The following is a 24,488-nucleotide window of genomic DNA, read 5'->3' on the forward strand; positions in this document are numbered from 1 at the left end:
AAAAAATTGGCACATAGATGTTTGTTAAGATATTAGTGCCACAGTGTCATGAAAAATCCACTATTTAAAATATATTTTTTTAAAAATCCATGGTAGAATTGCCCTTGGCACTTTCCCTGAATAGCGTTTCAACTGTCTGAGTTGAAATTGTCCCGGAAAGTTGGTCATTGCTGTAAAGCAGCACAAATTAGGGTTGTGCTGAATCAAAGCATCAGTTAAGCATTATGTACTTGAAATACAATAGCCCAGATTCTGATCTCAGTGATGCCTTTGTAAATCTGGAGTAACCTACCTGACTTCAACGGAGTTACTCCAGATTTACACAGGCAAAACTGAGTTCAAAATCTGGCCCTAAGTCTGCTGAGAGAAATCATAAACACTGTTACAGTAAAATGGTAAATGAACTTTTTTTTTTAAGAGTTGTATTTTATTTGTGCCTCTAAAACCTTCAGACAGTTGTAATTCAATGACAGGGAATTATTCTTTCAGTACTAAGTGGTGAATATTTTAAAACAGACTTAAAAAGTATCTATAGTAGCTATTCTTCATCAGTTTTGTTAGAGAGTGTTGTTTGATACTAAGCAAGAAGCAATGTTTGGGACAGTCTGTGTTATAGATCAGATATATGGGATCATACACTCCTTTAATATAGTCCCATTTCTCCACAGATCGTGCCTTTATTGCCATCTGCGAAGCTGCTCCCTCCGCTTCCAGCTCCAGACTTGATGCTAAAGTACTGAGAGTAGGGATGACTGTCTGTAATGCACTTGATTATGGAATGAAAGATCACTGCCTGCCTGACTTCTTTCCATGCAACAAGCACACACCTCCCGGCTGTGAAACGGTATGCAGATGGGCGTAGGGGCTGATTTGGATTGCTATTGGTCAACTTCTCATCCAATGACTGCAAACAAAATAACATTTTTTTCCCCCTTTTCATTCGTATTCCCTGGGAAAGAGCACGCTTGTGACTTGCAATTCTTCTTCAAAGATGTATCATTTACAGGTACAAACTCAGCGTAATTCACAATCTTTGCTGAATAGTTATTTTATTGTTGTCTTTTGCGTGCTCTGCTCTTTATGTTTATTGTATTTCCTCATCTATTCGCCTCTTGTTTAACATGTAGTTGAGGCTGCGAGGAGGTTTAATGAGGAAGCACGGGTTGTGGTGTCTTCGGTATGTGTATGCCACACACACCTGTCTCCTCCAGCTCGGATGTTTCAGCTGAGTGCTGTCTTAGGGTCTGGGGTATGGATGAAAGCAGGCTGTCTGAGGCTCAGCTCAAACAGAGGGGATGTTGGTGGCTTGTGGAAAGGAACTGAAAAACATGGGAGGATTGTATCTGTTTTTGTGATTTGCCTGCTGTTTGTTACTCACTTGGGGAGTCTGGTTCAATCCCCAACTGTTGTTGGGTGATTGTGGGGCAGGCTTTTCATCTACATCTAGCTAGAAGGTTGTGGCTTTTTCTTTCTGGTGTGAAATTTGCCACTGTGCTTCATGCCTTTGTCACCTCAAGATTAGACTTGCAATGTGCTCTATTTGGGGTATATGATACATGTTTGTGGAAAACAAAAAGCACATGGCATCAGTGTTACATGGTTTGCCAAATGAAATTTTACAGCCTAAAGTAAATGCATGCAGAGTAGTAAAAGCAGAACACTTGAGTTCTTCATGCTACACAGAACATGTGATATTCAGTGTTTTCAAGACAAAAGAATATGTATAGAATATGAGAAGGGGTGAGGTATTGCAGCAGTTGTTCTCTCTATAGAGATATCCCCTGCTCTCATCCTTAGTGTTGATTTGTGACTAGTTATTGCATTTTCCCAGTGTTCCAGAAATGGTTTCCATACAAAGTCAATGTCTTGGGCTTTCCCATCAGAGTTATTCAAAAACTTGTGTTTAGAATTGTCAAAGCTTACTGCTTTTAGCATAAGGAAGTACACAGAGATAAGGCATGGCAATATACAGAGATTTAAACTAACTCTTCAGTCTTCAAAATATAACTTTTCTGGCTATCACAGGCCTGACCCAGAGCCCACTTAAGTTAACAAGAGTCTTTCCATTGACTTAAATGAGGTTTGTATCAGGTCCAGTGAGCCTGATCCTGCTGCCCATAGGATGACAAAATTTTCCATTGACTTAAATTGGAGTTAGCCTAAATCCCTAATTGTTGAAATCTTAGATCATCAGATTTGAGTGGTTATGTTTCTCTCGCCCATTAAACCACTGGATATTGGGAACAGCACAGAGCTAGCATTTACTAGAAGTCTCTTGGCTGATATATCAAGTCCTTGAAAGAAGTAACACAGAGACGTGGAATTTTTTTCCAGCAGCCATCACCCTGTGACTGCCCCAGACTAGCTTGTTACATTTCAGTTAGGGGGAAAGTCTTAACCCTTAGGGGGAAAGTCTTAACCCTTTAAGGTGTGTTTTTTGCTGCATTAGATAAAGTGAAAAGCCTCTGTCTGAATGTCCTGTTTGAACTGCCATGATGAAAACATGCAGCTGTAGCGTCATTTGTGATTTTGAGAGGAAGAATGATCCAATGGTTAGGGATCTAGCCAGGGAGAGGCCTTGGTTCAATTCCCTCCTTTGCCACAGACTTCTGGGAAAGTCACTTAGCCTCTCTCTGCCTCAGTTCCTCATCTGTGACCTGGGGATAATAACAACTGCCCTGTCACACACAGGGGTGTTATGAGGATAGATACATTAAAGATTCTGAAGTGCTCAAACCATATAAGTACCAGGGTTCTTAGGAGCTGCAGGTTGCTTGGCAGTGTGAGGTCAAACAGCCATGTATCTAGGACTAGCATGGTACACAGAAGCTGGAATGCTCCAGCCAGTTGCTTGCATTGCTTGCACATAATGTGGCTGATGTGAGGCCCCGATGAAACATTAAGGAAGAACTTGCATCATCTGTCAACTATCCTTAGGGCCGGCCTGCCTGCTTGCTGGTCAGATTCACTGCCCACTTTGCTCCTCTGTTCCTGGGGGTGTGTAAAATTCAATAGACAGTCATATCAGTGTGGTTCTTCTTTCTTCTACAAAAGGGAACATGATGTCAGGAGCCCATACAGTGCCTGGGCACCAAAGGGATCTGTTTATCTAAGTGTTGAGATGGACCTTGGGGTTATCTGCCATTGGAAAACTAAGATATTCAGCCTGTCAGTTAATTGAAACTGCAGATGCACATTCTAGCCCATGACTCACTGCTCCTTTGGAAGCTTAAAAGGAAACTGCAGTGTTAAGTTATAATACATTTGACAGCTCAGCGTGCGTGTGTGTATATTTATAACATGGAATGGATCGTATTGATTTGATATGACAGTCAATGAAAAAATGGCAGTTTCAAGAAATATCTAATATATTATTTTGACGCTACTAAGGTTTTTAGATTTGTGTTGTTAATACGTGAAGTCAGCAGTCTCTCTTGTCATATTCACAAATTAGTTACTGCATCTCTATCAGATTCATGAATTAAAAGAAAACATTCCAGAAAGATTTGAATCAGGACAGTGGATAACTGGAAAAAAAATAGAGGAATAGAATCTAAACTAACATTTTCTGTTCTATAGTTGTATTTAGTATTGTAACTGACTTACACTTTAATATCGGTTTCAGTAGCCTGACACAATGACAAATGGTTTGAAGTAGTATATTGTTATGATTGGATTGACTGGGATGTTGTTGCAATTTCAGGTAAGAAATAATATTAAATATGGGAGATAAGGACCTTGATTCTCTGGTGCATTATAGCAGCCCTAAAGCCAGCAGGTCTGACCAAGGAAGGATTTCCCAGCAGTTCTTATATTGTATTCCCTTCCAGCTGCTGGGGGGGCGTGGCCAGCGAAAGGGGTTATGGCTGGGTTGTGGCTGCATCCTACTGATCCCCAGGTGCCTACAGGTTGCTCTGACTTATACCAGAGAACCAGATGTACTCGGGAGACACAAAGCCACCTTTTCATGCCATCCACCTCCATACTTTTACCTTGTTCTCCTGGGCCTGTCTGGAGAATTTGCGCCACACAGTAGACTCTTTGTCCAAGTGACATTGCTACAATTATCTATAAGATCAGAGCAAACCAGGCTTAAAGTCAGAGCCACTTCCAGCTGTTAAATGGACTGAGCTGTGCTGCTATCAAAACAGGTTGAGCAGGTGTTTATGGGAAAATTTTCCTTTTGGTTAACTCAGAGGGAAGTGTGTGACTGACTCAATTTCCTGCAGCACCTGGCATTCTTGTGACCAGAGGGATGTCAACCCTGGACAAATTCCAATGTGAATAATTGCATTCTTCCCTCCTGAAACGCCTCCTGCACTTTGATACGCAGGAGTTACTTTTCCGCTTCGCTCCTTTTTAAAAAAAAAAAAAAAAAAAAAGAGCTGGTTATGTAGTCAAATGTTTCTAGGACCAAATGAGGAAGCTACATTTCACTGCTCCTTTGTCATAACACACCACTCAGCATGGTGGACAACCAAATGGATAACTGCATAGGGTTTAATACTGTAAGCAGGGCCAGGAGTCCTATTCTGCCCTGAACCCATTTAGAAAGGGGATGGGGTTGCCCAGGCGTAAATTGAGTTGCTGATGGCAGAATAGTTCCAGAAGGAACTTTTGATATCTGGAGATCACCTGCAACTCAGCTTCACACGTCACTCAGCAGGTAGCATTCCACATAGATACTCCTTCTCCTGCCCTTGGCCATCACACATCCCAGATGACGTTTTAGCTGACATGGCAGATCATAGCTAACCTAATGATCTCTGATGCTTGGAGCGGCTAAAGAAAAAATCCAGGGCTTTTTACAGGTATCTAGTGTATGTACAGATATGTGAGACTGAAGGTATGTATTATCATTTGTATCCTATACACAGGTCTATCTGATAGACAGAACCAGCAGTTAGCCAGGAGATAAACACACTTGGTGACTGTTTTGCAGTTTGCCAGGGTAACAAACCCTAGAATGAGTATTGGTGTATGTGTTGTTATGACTGTATGAATGTAAGCATGTTTGAGTCATTCTGTGTGTAAGTGGATGTTTGCATGGATAAATGGGTGCATATACCTGGACCAAACCAGAGCTGATATTTGTAACTGTGTGCTTGTGTAATTGGGTAATATGGTGGCGCTTTGCATGAAGGTTAAATTGTCTTCATTTCAGATACTTGGACAAACATCCGGGATCTGAATATTAGCCTTCTGCAAATTTTTCTCTTCCTTATATAGGGTTTAAACCCCCACAATTTAAAAAACAACCTTATGGGGGCCCTTACCCTCGTCTCCGCCCCCCGGCCTAGAAGAATCCTGAACTGCTGGTAGAAATCTGCCTGGATGGTTCATAGTTCTTTTAATTTAGAAAGGCCAATATGAATGGGATGTCTGGGTTCCAAAAGTTCAGAGGGGAAACCCCATTTTGGGTATGCCTGTATTCACTCCAACACACAACATGATCCTAATAAGTAGGGTAGGCACATGCATGTTTGCTTTGAACAAGTAGGCATGGAGATGTCTGTAGAGATAGGTGGGCTCGCAGCAAATCACCAGGGGGAAGATTGTTTTGATATAGTATCTGTACAGTGCTCAGCACAGCTGCATCCAGACCCTGACTGGGGCCTCTGAATGCTACTGTAATACAAACAAAAGTAAACTAATAATGGACATACTAGAGCAGGAGACTGGAAGTCAGGGGCTCTGGGTTCAGTTCCTGGCTCTGCCATTGGCTCTCCTGGACAAGTAACTTTTTAAAAGAAAACTCTTTGACTCAGTTTCCCCATCTGTAAAATAGGGATAATAGTACTTAGCCACATCAACACAACTAAAGTGCTTTGAGATAATCAGTGAACTGCATTTATTTTGTTTAAAGCTTCATTTCCCCAAGGTCTCATTTTCTAAATCCAGTATTACTGTAGTTATACTGCATGTTATCTCCATTTAACCACAAGAAATTTGTGGTGGTGTTGATGTCGTCATTGGAAAAATGAAAATTAAAACAGCGGAGGCATTGGTAGAAATACTCAAGTTGTTTAAGTGATTTGTCACTTTACAATATTTACATTAAAAAGCTGGGAGGAAATACAGCATTGCTGAACAAACACAGTAATCTAAAATGTGCTAACGATTGGCCTATTATTTTAAATCATACCCAATTGGCTATGTGATTTCTTATCATACTGGTAATATGGATTGCTGCAGTTTCTTTCTCTCTGTTATTTTGATAATACCAAGCAAATCTTCTTGAAAATGAAATGAAAATATCTTCTTGAAAAGTCCTATTCAATTTAATAGACAAGGATAACCTTTCTGTAGGTTGTTTGAACCATCCTATAGACTTTAAGAGAAAATTCTCTCTCTACACCAGAATTCTATTTAAATGGTTAAACAGACATAATTTTCTATTAAAGTCAATACATTTTAGAGTAATTTCTACAGAACCTATTGTATTTCTATACAATCCTTCTGTTTTCTCTCCCACTAAATTCCACAAGGGAATGGCTGATGCTGTATACCAAATGATGCAAGATGGCATATTGGACACATGCTTTTCAGTGCAAAGAGAGAACCAACATTGAAATATTGTGGGTGAACTCCTGGCCCCCTAAATTCCAACTACTTTGTCCTTGGATGCCAATCCTAGGGGCTAGGATTTCATCCTATGAGTGGAAAGTCATAGAAACCGATTTTTATTTTCATATTTGAAGCTGGTTTCTGAAAGTTGGCAGGTCTTTTCCAAAGGCAAGCAATGAGCTCTGATGATCTAGCAGAAAATAACTATATCTTTTTCAGTTGTACAGTCCCAGAAATCTAGGAACCCTAGCAAAAGATCATGCCAACCCTTGAGAGCTGCTCTGTAACAGGAAGAGCTAAAGTATGTAAGGAATTTAAAAAGTGAGAAAGAAAAATTGAGAATAACCCTGAGAGAAGTTAAAGCAATAGCCTCACTCTGTGGCATACTGGCAGTGAATTAGAAGGGAACTGTTATGCTAGCCCTGTGAAATGTCTCCTAGCTAGATGATGATAGTGCATTTAATTTCTGTAACATTTGGCAATATCCTGTCATTCCAATAAAGTTTATTGAGCTGCAGCAAAATGTTAGGGTCTGATTCCTCAAATGCTAACTGACTTGAGTAATCCTTACTCATGCAAATAGCCCAGTAAGGGTTCATGGGAAATGTTAGTTAAGGTTTCATGACACATTCCCTTTCCATTCCAAAAACACATGGATACATTATTCCCACCTATCTATGCCCTGGCCCCACAATACATATATTGCCATCCTTTTGGGGTTGCCTATAGTTCTGGTTTCCCTCTCATCACATGATAGATGAGACAGGACAGACAGACTGACAGAGAAGGTAGAACGGATTCGGCTTTGCACTGTTTGGGGTAATGTTGATAAGCCAAACTCTGAGCCTTTTTAGGTTTGCCTGTCACAACTCTTAATGCATTGTAAATTCAAAGTCATCCCAATGTCCATTTGTGCACCTGTGATATATTCACCGCTTCTGTTTTATTAGCCACTTCAGAGAGAGATATAATTACACCTTAATTTGAGGTGTACCTGTAGCCTATGTTCTAGCACCTCACAGCCTCTGGCTAACTGTTTGAGCTGTAGCTCACGAAAGCTCATGCTCAGATAAATTGGTTAGTCTCTAAGGTGCCACAAGTCCTCCTTTTCTTTTTGTTTCCCTTTCTGTAATCTTTTAAATACAGATCCTCACATGCTCAAGCATCTCCAAAGCTTCGAATAAAACGGAATAGCTGAATATATCCAACGTGCACATTGGCATGACTTGGTATTTGCAATGGATTAAGAGTTGTGACTAACTGGGCTGTAACTACCCCTTTAATTTGCAGGAGATGTACCACAGCGTGAAAATAAACGGCATTGTGATCCTGAGAGCTGCTGGGCCAGGCTGAGGCTCTGCGTGAGGTACAGTAGATTAATGATTGTGAAGATTATTTGAAAGGCCTTTTCTCTGAATCACCACATTGGTAGTATTCTTCTCCCATCCACCGTACCAGGACTGACTACTGCAGCTTGCCTTATTCTGCCCTGATCAAAGAGGGTCCTTTTGTAAATGGCTCCCTTTACTTATTAACGTTCATTTTTTGCATTGCCTGGCCAGTATCTGGATTAGCTCAGGAGCCTGTAATTCCTCCTTGACCATTTTCTACATTCTTCTCCCTCTTTCATTAATGTCTTGGTGAGAATCCAGAAAGCATTTGATGTTACATTAAATAGGGTGTGTAAAAAGCAACCACGGACTCTTATGCAGATAAGAAAAGGAGTACTTGTGGCACCTTAGAGACTAACCAATTTATTTGAGCATAAGCTTTCGTGAGCTACAGCTCACTTCACATGCATCCGATGAAGTGAGCTGTAGCTCACGAAAGCTCATGCTCAAATAAATTGGTTAGTCTCTAAGGTGCCACAAGTACTCCTTTTCTTTTTGCGAATACAGACTAACATGGCTGTTACTCTGAAACCTGTCATTATGCAGATAAGTAACCTGTTTAGATGTGCAGTTTGCATTACAATTGACAAAGGCTCATTTTACATTTGAAATGGACTTTTCATTAATGCTATGGACTAGTTTAAAAATACGGGGTGACTTTCAGTCCTGTACAGAAAGCCAGTGCACAGCCTATGCACCACTCGAGTCCCATCGAGGGCTTAAGTGGGATTTAAAACCTTAAGCCTTGTGCTGAAATGAATTTCACCCTCTGGTTTTGAGTACACCAGATTGTGGTTTTGTGATTGCCTACAAGGTGCTGCATGGTCTGGTGGTTAGGGCAATAATTTGGGAGAGCCAGGTTCAATTCCCTGCTCCATCACAGGATTCCTGTATGACCTTGGGCAAGTCATGTTGGCTCTCTGTGTCTCAGTTCCGCAGCTGTAAAATGGAGATTTTAGCACTTCCCTACCTCAGAGGCATGTTGAGGATAAATAGGTTAGTGTGGAAGGCACTGAGGTACTGCAGTGACGAGGTACCTAAAGTAGATAGGGAGACATGCAGCTACACACTCTGAACCATCTAGGACCACCTCTGCCAGGGCTTCATGTGAACAGTCACCCAGGTAAGCAACCCAACAGGTAACTTACCATTCATTGAATGGTGCTGGAGCAACTGAATTGGAATGGGAGTCATGACAACAGGTCCCTGGGGGAGGGGGCAGGAATGACATGCAATAGCCTTCCTATGCAAGGCTTCAGTTTCAGATAATAGGAAACATTTTGCTCCATAAAGTTGGTCAAACGTTTCTTCTACCTTCTTGGAGAGCAGACAGTTCTCTTACAGATGGAGGGGATGCAGCCTTCAGGGCTCTGCCTATAGCCAATGGCACCATCTGACTTCTTTACTAGGACCGGGTGAGACCCATCCACTTCCATGTCTTTGAATATCAGTGTCACAAGTTCCTGGAGAGTTAGTACTCTGCATTGAACTGCTTGTCTCCACTGGGACCCCTGGACATTAATGCTTTACTCATCAGACCGCCCTTACATGCATTGCCTTCTACAAAGAAGCCTGGAAACTGAGAACAGACACTGACGCTGGCTGTAATATAACTTGACACAGAGCCACAATAGACACCATCCCAGGCTTGACATGACTCTGCTCCATCTGTTATACCAATAAAATAAAAACCAGCAGGATCTTATTAAAGGGGAAAAGGCAAAATGCCACATTTATTGTGAATACAGAAAGAATCCTAGTAAGCAGTTAGTTATAGCTATAACATTCCATTCAATTTCATATTTATTCATACATTCATTCATACACACACACACAGGTTCTGCAAGGTTGTTATCATAGTTACCAGCCTTAGAGTTGCTCATGCCAAGCCACTGGCCAGGTGGCCTGGACATGAGGAGGGAGCAGGGCCTTGTCAGATGCACATCTGATGCTCCTGGAAGTTGGTTTGCAGAATCAGACCCCAAAGTTCTCACTTCCTAGAGTCCATTTTTATAGGAATTTCTTCCTATGCCAGTCTATGGGAATTGCTTCATCATGCTGTTGCTGAATCAATCAGCAGGTGGCACATTCCTGACGGCTCTGTGCTGCTAGATGTTATCTTGTTCTTTGGTTCTCCCATTCTTGAGGCTGTTGGGTGGATTCCAGTCTGCCCTCCGGGGGTCCTCTGGTTATTTCCACTTGACGCCTTCTTTGGCTGATGGACGCTGGATTCTTAGGCTGGCACCTCCCTGATCATTCATTTATTATCCACACCAAACATCCATCCACATACATCCTCTATCTCTATTTTAATCACAATTGTTAACAAAGCGAGATGAATACAACAAAAGGGCGGGGAGTCTCTGGGTGCTGTTTCTGTTGTTACAGAGTATTGCTTTGAGTCTCTCTCTCTGTGTGAGTAGTTGTTGTTACAAAGAACTGCTTTGAGAACAGACTCTGTCTTAGAATGTACTAACACAATTAGCAGCTTGCAAGTTTCACACATAGAGGGAGAGAAACAGTACAAAAACCAAGAGACCTCTTAATTAGTAATACCCTGGAATTTAAACTATGGGGAATCAAACTCATTTGTGATTTTAATACGGAACTACTTTAATATGATCCAACACATCTCTTGCAGTGGAAGGTACAGTGCTCATAAAAGGGCATGACCCAGGCCAAGTGACCTGTCACATGGCCTGCATTTTTCTCTCATTCCAACAACCAAGGGTACTCTCACAGCACGTAGGACCAAGTGGTTGTCCTTGACGACTCACATTTTTATGTGGTGTGCATGCAGAAAACCTTTTCCTGACACAATCTCTGCTGAAATGCCTAGGCTAAAACTCCCACTGTAGGGCAAAATTCTCATTGACTTCAGTTGGGCCAGGTTTTTACCCTCAGAATGTTGACCTCTAAAGGTATGTCTACGCTGATAGGATCTATACTGCTACTTTTAGGAGTGTAATGGCCCACTGCCTCCCTGCTGCACGAGCCTTTCCCTGCTGTGTGTAGCTACACACCAGTAACAAGTGTGGACACAGCCTGCCTTTCACTGTGGCATGTAGCTACGCATGGAGTGCCTGTATTCTACCTGCCGCTGCAATAATAGGCATTGTCTGTGTTTCTCCCAGATCTCAGCACTTCCACAGCTCCCTGGTTGATTGATTATTGTTAACAGTTTAGCCATTTCTAATCTATTGTTCTGCAAAACAAGATCATTGACTTGGATCCCTGACACTGAATCATGAAGCACTTGCAATCTGATAATTTACAGACCCCAGGCTAAGTAACTGGCCTTGATTCTTCTGTTGAACCTGTCTAATTCCTCCACGTGTGGTGAGGTTTCTTCCTCCTCCAAAGCAAAGAAAAGCACCCACAACAGGGAATTGCACGGGGCCAGATTTCAGCAGCCCTACAAGTGCTGTTGATAAGCGCTCTCTCTCAGCCTCCCAGCCAGCCCAAGGTTTAACTTGGCAGCACTCACAGTTCTCAGGGAAATCAGTTCTGCTGTTTACCAGCACATCCCTCCATCCTCCCACAAAAATCCCTTAGTATCAAAAGATACATTTTAAAAACCACAAAAAGCCATAGAACCCCTAACCAAAATGAAGCACTAATAATACAGTAAAAAAAATTTTTTGGGGGGGGAAATCTGGCTCTATAGCAATAAAATCATCCATTTGAGTGCATTCTTAGCAGCATATTCTGCTCATGTGATCAGATGTTGTTGTTTGTTGACTTAGGGCCAGATTTTCAAGAAGCAGATAGGTACCTAGGGTGGAATTCACAAGGGAGATCTAAGCACCACTGGCATTCACCAACCCCCGCACTCAGCTGCTGTCCAACCCTGTAGGCACCTAAGGGCATGGCTACGCTCGCAGATGTAGAGCGCTGGGAGTTAAACCAGCCTTCGGAGACCGCAGTAGGGAAAATGTTGCCGTGTGTTTACACTGTCAGATTCAAGCACACTGGCATTGCCACATTAGCAGCTCGTGCAATGCCACAGAGAGCAGTGCATCCCAGCGTTCAAGTGGCTACAAAGTGCTTTTCAAATGAGGGGCGGGTGGGGTGGAGTGTGACAGGGAGTGTGTTGTGTGTATGTGGGGGGAGTGAGAGTTGGTTTTTGGGGTGCTGAGAGCGTGTCAGCATTGTGTCCTGTATGTTCAGACAGCAGCAGACCTCCCCCCCTCCCCCGCCTTTCTCTCTCTCACACGCACCCAGCATTCCACACTCATGGCTGCTTTGTCCCGGAGCAGAGAAGCAGCCGGCTGTCAGAAACTGCGCTTTGAAAGGGGATATCTGCAGTCCTCCAGTGAGTTCAAAACAATGACAAGAGTGGCCAATTGACTTCAAGGGATTATGGGACGTTTCTGGAGGCCGATCGCAGCGCAGTAATGCAACACCTCGTTCACGCTGATGCCCGGATGTTTCAGCCAGAGCACAGCAAGCGTTAATCTTCTTGCTGAGGTGGATTACCAGGAGCGCTCCAGCTGCAGAGTCCAGGCGCTCTAAGCGCCTTGCCAGCGTGGACGGGTCGGGAGTTAGGGCGCCTGGAGCTGCTTTAATGCGCTCTAACTTGCAAGTGTAGCCAAGCCCTCAGTTTCCACAATTAAAGGCCCCAAGGTGGCTACATCTGAGCAGCTGGACACACGTATAGCTGCCTAAGCCCTGTCCCTAGCCAGTGCCTAACTCACAGCAGGGCTTACAAATGAGGGGCTTCTCCTGCCTGTCTTGCTTTTGGGACCAGAGCCTGTGGAGGGGCGAGTGGCGAGGCCACCCCCGTGCAGGAGGGGAGGCAGGGCTCAAGGGGGTGGGGGCGGACAGGCAGAGCAGCATTGCCAGCCCTGGGGGGAGAGGAGGGGAGGCTTCAGGTGAGCAGGCCAACCCTGGAGGCAGGGCCTCAGCCTAGCCCCACGTGGTGTCCTGTTTTCCCTTTGGGAAATATGGTCACCCTATGGAAACACCACTAACCTCACTCCAGAAGAGGCATTCATGGCTGTGAATCCCTAGAAGGAGGCACCTTCCTTCAGCCTAACTCCCTTTGAGGAGCAGGACTTAGGCTACACCGCGCTCCTTGGCATTTCCTACTGGCTAGCCTCGGTGGTGAGTCCTCACTCGGCTTTCTGGCTTTTGTGACTTCCTTTTTTTAGTGACTTCCTTTCCAACTCTCCCCAGGCTTTGTACCTGGGCACTTAACTCAAGAGAGTGAATTCTATTCAGGGGCAGCCCTATAAGTCCCCCTTATCAATCTGGCCCCGAGTGAGATTACCAAAAGCACTTAAGTGAGTTAGGTGCCTAGTTCCCATTGACTTAATGGGACTTAAGTGCCTTGCCCACATTTCTAGTGTCTGTAAGAGGGTGGTTGACCCACTAAATGAAACTGGGCTCAGCTCTCCTGTTCCAGTCCACAGGCTCCCAGTGGGGCCACTTAAGAGGACAAGATGGCACCTGGGGAGCTATAGAAGCTCATTCAACCATCAGAGCAGACTGAGTTAGTCAGGAATCAGACAGGAGAAGGGCAACAGATGAGAGCTGCCAGAGACAAGGTTGTTCCTGGGAGAGGGCTGACGGCAGGAGAGCAACAAGAGGGGTTTGCTGGCTGACCTTCCCCAACCCAGAGGGCCAGGGCTGCAGAGGGCCGGAGGCAGGAGCAGCAGCAGCAGCGAGATGGCCAGAGAGGGCTGAATGAAGGGGGAGCAGTGGACAGACCTTGCTGGAGTATTAGACCCTGAGGAGCAGTGAGACGGCTGGGGGAGTGGGAGGCACGTTCCCAGCAGAGTGGGAGTTCCTGCTGAGAGGAGCAGGGTTCCACCCCAGAAGGAATGTCTGGGTGGCTGTCCTGACGTAGGGAGAAAAGCCGCTGGATAAGGGCCTACCTGTGATGGAAGACACTGTGGGGGTACAGTGAGAACAAGGACTATGTGCCCTGGGGTAATATGAACTATGCTTTGGGACTTTAGTTATAGCCTATCTGCACAATGTCCTTGTAATAAACTGGCCCCCAGGAGAAGAACTGTTTAAGTAAGATCCTGAAGTGGAATCCTTTGGGTTGTCCAAGAGGGAAACTGAGGCAAGGAGCTATTAGTAAGCCTGCCATGAGGAGGTGCCCAGGAGGAGGCCACTCTTTTACAGTGGCTAAATACCTTCAAAAATCTGGTCCTTGGGTGCCCAATCCTGCAGCAACATCTGCTTCAGTGGGAGTCTATATAGCCTCAATCCTGCATCCGGATATGCCATCTACAGTAAACAAAACACAAACAGTAATACTAAGATGTTTTTCAACTTTCACTCTGTTTCATCTCTTTTTCCCACTGTTTGTCTTTTTTTTTATTTAGTTAGAAAGTTCTGCAGGACAGCATCTGTTTCTTACGGTGTGTTTATACAATACTCACCCATCACCAAAATGCGGCAGTCATAACAGCAACATTGAACAATCCCCTTGGGAAAGCAAGTGAAAAGCAATTCTATCACCAGTTAAAAGTGACAGGGGAATTTGGGTAAATAGCATGTTCCCTTAACTGGCTTCTTCCTTTAGGTCCACCAATGACTATTAGCCAATATGGCAAATTCTCCGACTGCCAGATGTGGGGACTGGATGACAGGGGGTGGATCAGTTGATGATTGCTATGTTCTGTTCATTCCCTCTGAAGCACCTGGCACTGGCCACTATCAGAAGACAGGATACTGGGCTAGATGGACCACTAGTCTGATCCAGTGTGGCTGTTCTTATGTATCTTACATTTCCATTCCTAATAGCCAAATCCTTTTCATAAAGCTCTTGAAATCAAGTTGGTGTACTGTTAACCTTGTCAGCCACTATGATGCTAAGGAGGTGAAGTAGGACCCTTCCTTTCCTGTGCGTAACTAACATTATCATTATACCCCAGTTAGCTACAAAGCAGACTTATTTTTTTTCCAGCTGTATTTGTTTTCAAAGTGCGGCTGAGGCCTTGTTGTTCCCCTTGGCTTGCTGTCACTTTAAACACAGGCCTCGCTCCTCGTTCGGAAGGATGATGCAAGCAGCTTCTCACTTTGCAATGATGTCTGGCTTTCTCACTGTGAAAACTGACCAGTATGCTACTTAACAAAGTCACATTAGAAAGCTGTTGCTGTCATGAATAAAAATACCTCCCTACCTCATCAACAGCCCTTTCCTCTGAAATGTACGGCTCTTCTGGCTGCCCTATTTTGAGGACTTAAGAAGGACTTGATTCCAGTGGTGAGTAGGCCTTTTGCAGGTCTTCTACATAAGAGTGAATTTCAGCCTGAGAGAGCAATTGCAGAGCCACTAATTAATTAAACCATAGTCTCCTGCTAAGCCTTTTGTAGTTCTAACCGTTAGGCCTTCCCATTGGGGTAATGTTTCTTCAGGAGAATCTCTGATTTATTTTTATGGATGCTGTGCTATGATCAGCACACAAAGGGTTACCAGATAGCAACTGTGAAAAAACGGGATGGGGTGGGAGGTAATAGGCGCCTATATAAGAAAAAGTGCCAAAAAATGGGACTGTCCCTTTAAAAACGGGACATCCGGTCAACCTAAGCACACACAGCCAGGAATACTAAGAGCAGCTGTCCATAAACTGGATGTCAGTGAAGGATGCAGGATCAGGCTCAATGTGATGATGGAGCAAAAGAAATATGGGTCAGAATTTATTATTGGATACCTAAAGAAAAGGAAGGAAAAAGAATTGGTTACAATTTGTAATACAGAGGCTGAAATTACATCGTGGTATCACTGCCATTAGAGTGCGGGTCTGGGGTTTAATACCTGTAATAACACTAATTGAAATCAATGGGAGTCTTCCATTGACATGAATAGGAGTATGAGTAAGCCCACATGACTGAGAGAAACTATAGCATAAAGCCAGTGTAGATAATGCACCAGGATTATAAAAAATGTGTATTTAGTAATTGAGTCATGTCACTAACCCTCCATTAATATGAATTTGGGGCAATTAGTTACCGAAAGAGCATAACCCCTGCAATTACACTGTAATTCCATGTAACTACCATATAATTAGACACAGTATGATAAAGAAAAGGAGTACTTGTGGCACCTTAGAGACTAACCAATTTATTTGAGCATGAGCTTTCGTGAGCTACAGCTCACTTCATCAGATGTTTACCGTGGAAACTGCAGCATGCTCATGCTCAAATAAATTGGTTAGTCTCTAAGGTGCCACAAGTACTCCTTTTCTTTTTGCGAATACAGACTAACACGGCTGTTACTCTGAAACCTGTCAGTATGATAAAGTGTAACCAAAATATGTGAGAATTATGCCTCCGCTACTTATTATAGTCAATGCATGTATTTTATTTGTTTTCTTTTTCTAAAAGAAACTCCACACTAAAACTCCATCCAAAGCTCTGGGTACGTGCCACATGCATTAAAAACACAAGCATAGGAAGTATAAAATATAAATAGTCCAAAACGGTAGCATGCCTCTTACCACCTTAGCACACATCAACTAATTACCAGCCATGAGACCAACACAACTTAACCACCCTATCCCCCACCCCCAGACAAACTTTTGATATGTGTTAACTGAAAATGATTATGAAAGCCAGGAGTTCTGACATCCTTAGGACCGAAAAGCCCCAATATCTGCTCTCATTTACACTTTCAGCTGCAGCTTTATAGGAATGTAGAAGTGGCCACACTGAGACTCAGTCTATACCTAAAACTTAGGTTGACCTAGCTATGTCTCTTGGGATGCGGAAAATTCACACCCCTGAGAGATCTAGTCAAGCCAACCTAAGTCCCACTGTAGACAGTGGTAGGTCAAAGAAGAATTCTTCCCAGGGCCGGTGCAACCACTAGGCAAAACTAGGCAGTTGCCTAGTGTGCCAAGTGGTTGGGGGCAGCCAAAAGCGCGCTCTGGGGAGGTGGTGGAGCGGAGGTGAGCTGGGGCGGGGAGTTGCCACACACGGCTCCCCGGGCTGAGGGGGGGGCGGCGAGGAGTTGCCGCACAGCTCCCCAGGCCGAGGGGAGGGAGAGAGAGGGGGGGTGGCAGGGAGTTGCCGCACGGCTCCCCGGACCAAGGGAGGGGGCAGCGGGGAGCTGCCACGGGGGGGGCGCCTCAGGGCGAGGGGGAGGCACGGAGCTGCCATGGGGGGGGCCTCAGGGCGGGGGGGGGGGGGGCAGGGAGCTGCTGCAGGACTTGGAGGCCTAGGGCATGAAACATCCTTGCATTGGCCCTGATTCTTTCCTCAACCTAGCTACCACCTCTAGAGGGGATGGATTAATTACAGTGAGGGGAAAAACCCTTCCCTCACTGTAGCAAGTGTCTACACTACAGCCACAGCACCGCAGGTGAGCTGGTGTATTGTCTGTAGTGTAAATGTACTCTAAAATAGACAGCTGCTCTGCCCAATCTGGTATCTTGCCTCTGGCAGTGGCCTATACTTCTTCCCTTAAGGGAAACCAAACACCCTGTTACTGTATCTAGCCAATTTTGCAATGCTACTGCATGAAGAAACTTTCCTTGACACCTCTCTGCGAGAGATCAACTTGTATCCTGAAGTCTGATAGCCAATTTTCCTTGTGATACATTTTCACCCAGCATCTGAGCTTAGTGTAACTGCCCTGGTTACATTTACTGTAGCTGCCTAGATCAGACTAGATCAGCGTTTCTCAATGTTTTTTCAGGCAGATAACCCCTTATTTGAAGTCAGAAATATTCACAACTCTCCCATTATGTGCACTATAAAAATAAGAATACAAAAAGATGTAGCAGTGTTAACATTGATAGGCCTGTGTATGAGAGAGAGTGAGTGTGTGGAGAGGCTGAGAGAGAATACTTGTTCTTGAAGGGTAAGAGTGTGTGACTAATTGGGAAATGAGATTTTCTTTGCTTTGGATTGTAATAAAATGTTAACATCTTTGTGACCCCCCAGTTGTCACAAGCACCAGTTAAGAAACACTAGACTAGCTGATCATAATGGTCTCTTCTGGACCTAAAATCTATTAATAATATACTTATCAATATTCCAGACCCCTTAACTACAGCACTCAACTGTTTGCCTCAGTGATTTTTTACGGTAGTAAATTCCACAAACTGATTAAAAAATACATCCAGAAGTATCTCTCCTCAGCCTACACTCTGGTGTCCAATGTCTCTGTATAGCTGCCACCACCAACTCAAAGAAAACAGGATAACTTAACAACAATAACCCCAAAATATATTCAAATAGCTGTAAAGGATCATAAAGCGGTGTGCAGGTGTGTGCATGCCTTTTAAACTACCTTTTTGTCTGTTGAATTGCTGAAAGCAGCTGGACCTTGAGTATCAGTTATCTCAAAGACAGCAACTGCCACAGAAAAGGAGAAAGCTGAAATGGAAAGCGTCAGTTTCAACAGATAACACACATCAGACGCTAAGGAATGAGTTTGAATGTATAACACAAAGATGGGCCTGAGTCACAAGGTTGAGGTCTGAAGAGCCCCAAAGTTCTGGGATGTTTGAACATAGGGGTTTGGGTCAGACTCCACCATGAGATAAAAATAGCTTTAAAAAATTCAAACATTTACAGTTTTAAAAATGGAGTATTTTAAACTTTATTAAATAGTACTTTGGGACTGTCTAAAAGACAACTAACGTTTTACTAATCAATTGAATATGAACTAAAAATTCTTCATAATCTAAATAGAACAACATACTCCTGGAATTATGAGTATCTAGTCTATCTATATTTCCAGGCCAGCCATAGAGTAAGGACATGGGAGGACTTGTGTTTAAAAATATTCCAGTTCAAGGAATCATCACAGCTCTACTCAAAATGAAGTCCATTTCTTCCTTAGGGAAGATAAAACTTATGTCAACTATCAATTGCATGTCTCAGTGCTTCAGTGTTGCAAAAGCTGATGCAATATTACAATTTATTTGAGCATGAGCTTTCGTGAGCGACAGCTCACTTCATCGGATGCATGCCGTGGAAACTGCAGCAGACTTTATTTATACACAGAGAATATGAAAAAATACCTCCTCCCACCCCACTGTCCTGCTGGTAATAGCTTATCTAAAGTGATCATCAGGTGGGCCATTTTGCGGAGAGTGAATTTGTGTGGGGGGGTGGAGGGTGAGAAAACCTGGATTTGTGCTGGAAATGGCCCACCTGATGATCACTTTAGATAAGCTATTACCAGCAGGACAGTGGGGTGGGAGGAGGTATTTTTTCATATTCTCTGTGTATAAATAAAGTCTGCTGCAGTTTCCACGGCATGCATCCGATGAAGTGAGCTGTCGCTCACGAAAGCTCATGCTCAAATAAATTGGTTAGTCTCTAAGGTGCCACAAGTACTCCTTTTCTTTTTGCGAATACAGACTAACACGGCTGTTACTCTGAAACCTGCAATATTACAGTGATCCAGTCTGTGGATGCGTAGATTCTGATGTGCAATGCCATCTAGCGAAACCATATGAAACTACAACTAGCATACAGACCTGCTGAAGTCTAGTCTTGCAGCAGTGCAGAAGCTAGGCATATATATCAATCGACTTGGATAATAACAGAAGTTAAGTAAAGTAACCTTGAGATTCAAGCCTTGCAGCACTGGTTTTGTGCACAGGTGACTTTTCGAGACACTGAAGGCCTTGAAATCATCTTATCCTCTTCAACATGGGAACGCAACAACAATCAGGGTTTTCTGTTATAAACTCCTTGGTTATTTCAGAGTAGCAGCCGTGTTAGTCTGTATTCGCAAAAAGAAAAGGAGGACTTGTGGCACCTTAGAGACTAACCAGTTTATTTGAGCATAAGCTTTTGTGAGCTACAGCTCACTGCATCGGATGCATTCAGTGGAAAATACAGTGGGGAGATTTATATACATAGAGAACATGAAACAATGGGTGTGGTAACTATGGGTATCTATGTATATAAATCTCCCCACTGTATTTTCCACTGAATGCATCTGATGAAGTGAGCTGTAGCTCACGAAAGCTTATGCTCAAATAAATTTGTTAGTCTCTAAGGTGCCACAAGTTCTCCTTTTCTCCTTGGTTATTGTATTTCTGATTCAAATGGTCACACAGATATACACTTGAGGCACTGTAGAGTTACAGACAGTTGATTTGATTACTCAACTCTTTAAGCCCTTTCAAAATTGTTTGGAAAGTTAATTTCCCTCACTTCTGAAAGCCAACTCCCTCTTTCAGGAAAATAACTGTTTGTTCTGCCCTCTACCTCAGAATGCTGCCATGTACTAGTAAAGACCAACCCATCTACATGTATTCATCTCCAGCTAGGCCCCTGTGCAACCTGCACCCGGGGAAACACTGGTGTAGCTCCTCATAAAATGACACTTCCTTTCCTGAGAGAGACAAGGTGAGCAAGATATCTTTCAGTGGACCAACTTCTGTTCATGAAAGGGACAGGCTTTCAAGCTTTACAGAGCTCTTCCTCAGGTCTCTTCCTTTGCTGTCTTACATGCTTTGACAAGCTCCACAAACATTTACAATGTTGACATTTAAAGTATCAGCACTGGCATCTGAGTTAGCAGGCAGCATTGAAATGAATGGGACAGGTCACACCTCAGAGTTATTGTTTCAGCCTCTCTGCAAATTCAGGCAGACATCACCACATCACTTACACCCAGGCCATATTTTTCATGCTCTTTTTCACAACTAGAATAACTAGAGACTTACTTTTTAAAACAACTGAAAGCTGAGGTTCTGGAAAACAGTTGAAAGCTCTATCCCAACTCTTCCCCTCCTCCCCAGCTAGTCTGCCATGCCCCTCCAGGAGGGTGCATCCCACACTCTTGGGAAACAATGCTGTAAGGGCAGTAACCTTACTACATAAAATAGGTTATTTGGCTCCAGTCATATAGCAGGGGTAATATTTATTCACTAAAATGAATTTTGTGTGTGTGAAATATGGTGAAAAAGAAAACAATAATCAAGCTATCTGTCCGAGTAGCCCCTGATTTTGTTAAATACAATTAGTTATTAAAGAGCTGTTCTATTGTAAAGGAGAGGGAACAATGTCAGTTTTGATGTAATCTCTGTTAGCTTGCTCACATAAATCCTAAGGGCTTGAAAGAAGAAAGCTAATTGTTTACCAAAGAGTGTTATTGAAATAGCTGGCCAAGATGTGGTCTCCAGCTGCCGTCAAAGGCACACAACCCACTTTCATCACAGTGGTGCGGAGCCTACAGGCCCTGTTTGACTCCTCACTATACTTGGCTAGTCCAGTAGCATCAATTTCCAAAAATGCTTCTTTCACCTCCAGCTTGCCAGGAAACTCCATCCCTTCCCCCTAGATGGGGCCCTACGCACAGTACTCCATGCATTTGTTATCACCAGGGTGGACGACTGTGCGTATGTTCACACTGCCGCTGGAGGTGTGACTATACCACATGCAGCCATAACTGAGCTAGCTTTAATCTAGCTAGCTGTGAGTACAGTAGCAGTGAAGGGGTACTTACTCAGGTAGCTGTCCTATACTGACGTCCGTGCTGCCACGGCTTCACTGCTATTGGTATTTGTGCTAGCTAGAAAAAACTAAACTTGGGAATGTCTACACAGGCTGCTGTCACCTACCCAGATTGCTGCGTCGACATACCTCATAACTCGTTGGGTCAGAGCTGAATGTGAAGATGATGCATGTTCTCCAGCTGGTACAGAAAGCAACTGTCCAATTTCTCTATGGCTCAAGCTGCTGCAGGCACATCAAGCCCAAGCATAAGTCCCGTCACTGGCTCTCAGTAAGTTTCCCGTACCAGTTTAAGGCCTTGCTTCGAATCTCCAACGCAATTAGTACCTCAAGCCTCAGCTATATCAAAGTCCAAATTTCCATCTATGAATCATCGTGATATCAGCACTCCTCTGGGACAATGCAGATCACAACACCCAGGACAAAGCATGTGAGAGTTGGGGACAAAGTCTCCTCCATCAAGAGGATCTAGCTACGGAACAATCCTCCAGAGGAGATCAGGCAAATCCAGCAGCTGACCATCTTTAGGAAATGCTGCAAAACCTTCCTCTTTAAGACCAAAAGTGATGCTCACAATACAAACACCCCTTTCATTCCCAAACCCAACCAATTCTCCCACCACCCCCCAAAAAAATCCCCAAACCTGTCGCAAGCAGAGTTTTGACCTTGAAAAGGAAGAAGTGTGACAGATTTATGTTACCAATCTGCCTGGGGCATCAGGTGATCAGGCTGAGGTTGTGACAGAAGTGCCAGAGACTCCAAGAAGTCCACGAAGGACTTTGCAACTACTATTGATTTTACAGGGAAGGCACTCAGGTACTATGGTGGTGGGTGGCCGAACAAAACCCAACAACAGATAGTAGTTATGATTAAAAATAACTCTGGGCTCAAGGGACAATTAACTTAAAAATCTCACTTCTGTCCAAAAATATTTTACTACTATTGTTGCAAGTAACATCCAGAATGACTGGAATAATGAAAAATATATAGATTCCTCCATTTTTTTCCAGCTTGTGCATTCAGTAGCTCTTTGTGCCTAGTCAGTTTCACTCTCTCCTCTGTATACACTGTAAGGCCCTGATCCTGCAAATACTAGCGCACAAGAATAGATGTACACATATGAGTTTGACAGTAGGGAGTGGGGAGGATTGACCTGGGAGTGTTGCGGGGGAGTTTTACTGGTACTGTCTGCATTGGTGATGGGATATCAGGGTGTGGCTTCACTTGAGGGACGATACCTGAGCACATAACCTGAGCCAGGAGGGGGCTGGGACCAGTGACACCTTCTGCCCAGAAACTGGACAAAGGCTGGAAGAGGAGCTGGGCTGTGTGGCTGGGTGAGACGGCTGAAGGGGGTTTCAATTTGGAGCTGGCTGGGGAAATGGAGGGAGATCCTACGCCGGGGTCTAGGCTCTCTGCCCCCCAAGATGGACCTGACTGAGGGGGTCCTGTTGTCTGGACCTATAAGCTCTGTTTTGGACTGTGTTCCTGTCGTCTAATAAACCTTCTGTTTGGCTGGCTGGCTGGGAGTCACGGTGAATCGCAGGAAGTAGCAGGTGCAGGGCCCTGACTACCCCATACTCCGTGACAATGAGTTGTCCCACTGAAGCCAAAATTCTTAATGAGCCTGCAGGAGTGCAGCCTTGATTAGTCAGTTTGTTGTTTTGGCTGTCTGGGATTTTCACACAGTGACAGGTGAGTGACAACCCATCTATCAAATTGCAAAATTGGCAGATGAAGCCAGGGACAGGAGTAGCATCTGAAACTATTTGACATATTTTTTAAAATGGGCTAGATTTCAAGTTGACAGAGTTTCCTTAATAATATCACCAGTGATGCTGATCAGGTGCTTTCAGCATTGAATAATTTCCTGTTCCTTTCAACATTGAATAATTTTTATATATGTTTTTCTGTTTGGTGTTATGATGTTTTTCTAAAAGATACATGCTAGTTTAACCACAGCTACTAGACTTGAAGGAGGAATTAACTCAGGGAAGTTCTATGGCCTGTGTTACACAGGAGGTCAGACTAGATGACCACAATAGTCTCTTCTGCCCTTGGAATCTATGAATGTCAGGCAGTTCCCACCGTTCAGCTTGGCTAATTCATAAAGTGGACTCAGCAGCTGACAAGAGCTTCAGTGTTCATGGTCAAGATGTTGATGATTTCTGTGATGTGTTCTCATCGGATTGCAATGTATTATAATGCACAGACAAACTTCTGTTTGAAAGATAATTGGAGCCAGAGTCTAAGGCATGTTTCAGTAGCTCATTATGAAGTGATTTTAAACATCCCTTAGTTGTGATCCAGCTACGTACTTATACAGTCAGATAATCCCTTTCAGGGCCTGGCTCTGGGCCTGCATGACAGGGAATGCTCTCAACTAGTGGATAAAGTGCATCAAAAAGGGAGTGTGGGAGCTCACCAATTCTGATGATTGTGTGTCATCATAACTCTTGATGTTGTGGGCTAAAGTGACATGATGCATCATCTTGTGTGATTGTAATGGGAAACGGCTCGGGGAAGAGGAAAGAGAGAAGAGATGGAATGTATCAGAAAGGAGTCTACGTGACCAAATGGATCAATAAACAGCTAAACAAACTCACTTCGTAATGGGACATTAAAACATTCCTTAGATTGCGTGTGATGGGGTGTGCAAACCCCACACTGGGCAACAAGGGGTTAACGAATTACTTTGGGCCCAGCCATCCCTTCCCTGCCACACCTGCAGCAAATGCTCCATGTGGCAGAGGAATTAAAAAACAGGGAAACATCTTATTTGGGGGCAGGCCTGTGATTCCTGCAGTGCAGAGCAAAGTTGAAGGCTGAAATCTCTAAGATAACTGTCCCAAAGGGCCCTCCCAGAAGGAAGGGAGGGAGGGAGGAAGGAAGGACGGACCCACCCCAGAAACAGTCAGAGCATGGAACATTCCCCTTTCCCTCACATATGGATCCTGGATATTGGTAATCCCTTTTTATTCTCTTGGTTTGGACTACCCAAGCAGGGGAAGCCTTGGACTGAGCTAGCTTGGGTGGGTAGGAAGTGACTCAGAGAGCACAGCCTTAAGCAGCTTTGGTTGCCAGATCACT

General features: G+C 43.9%; 1 long non-coding RNA gene across 1 annotated transcript; it reads left to right on the top strand.

Moving 5' to 3' along the window:
• The first annotated feature begins 940 nt into the window (after window positions 1-940).
• On the top strand, window positions 941-23,476 carry LOC142071841 (uncharacterized). Its single transcript, XR_012668033.1, has 3 exons — window positions 941-1,006; window positions 7,858-7,933; window positions 21,491-23,476. It is a non-coding gene; the product is annotated as an uncharacterized LOC142071841 (long non-coding RNA).
• Window positions 23,477-24,488: the final 1,012 nt, after the last annotated feature.

Source organism: Caretta caretta, chromosome 4, assembly GCF_965140235.1.
Source record: "Caretta caretta isolate rCarCar2 chromosome 4, rCarCar1.hap1, whole genome shotgun sequence".
Classification (NCBI taxonomy): domain Eukaryota; kingdom Metazoa; phylum Chordata; order Testudines; family Cheloniidae; genus Caretta; species Caretta caretta.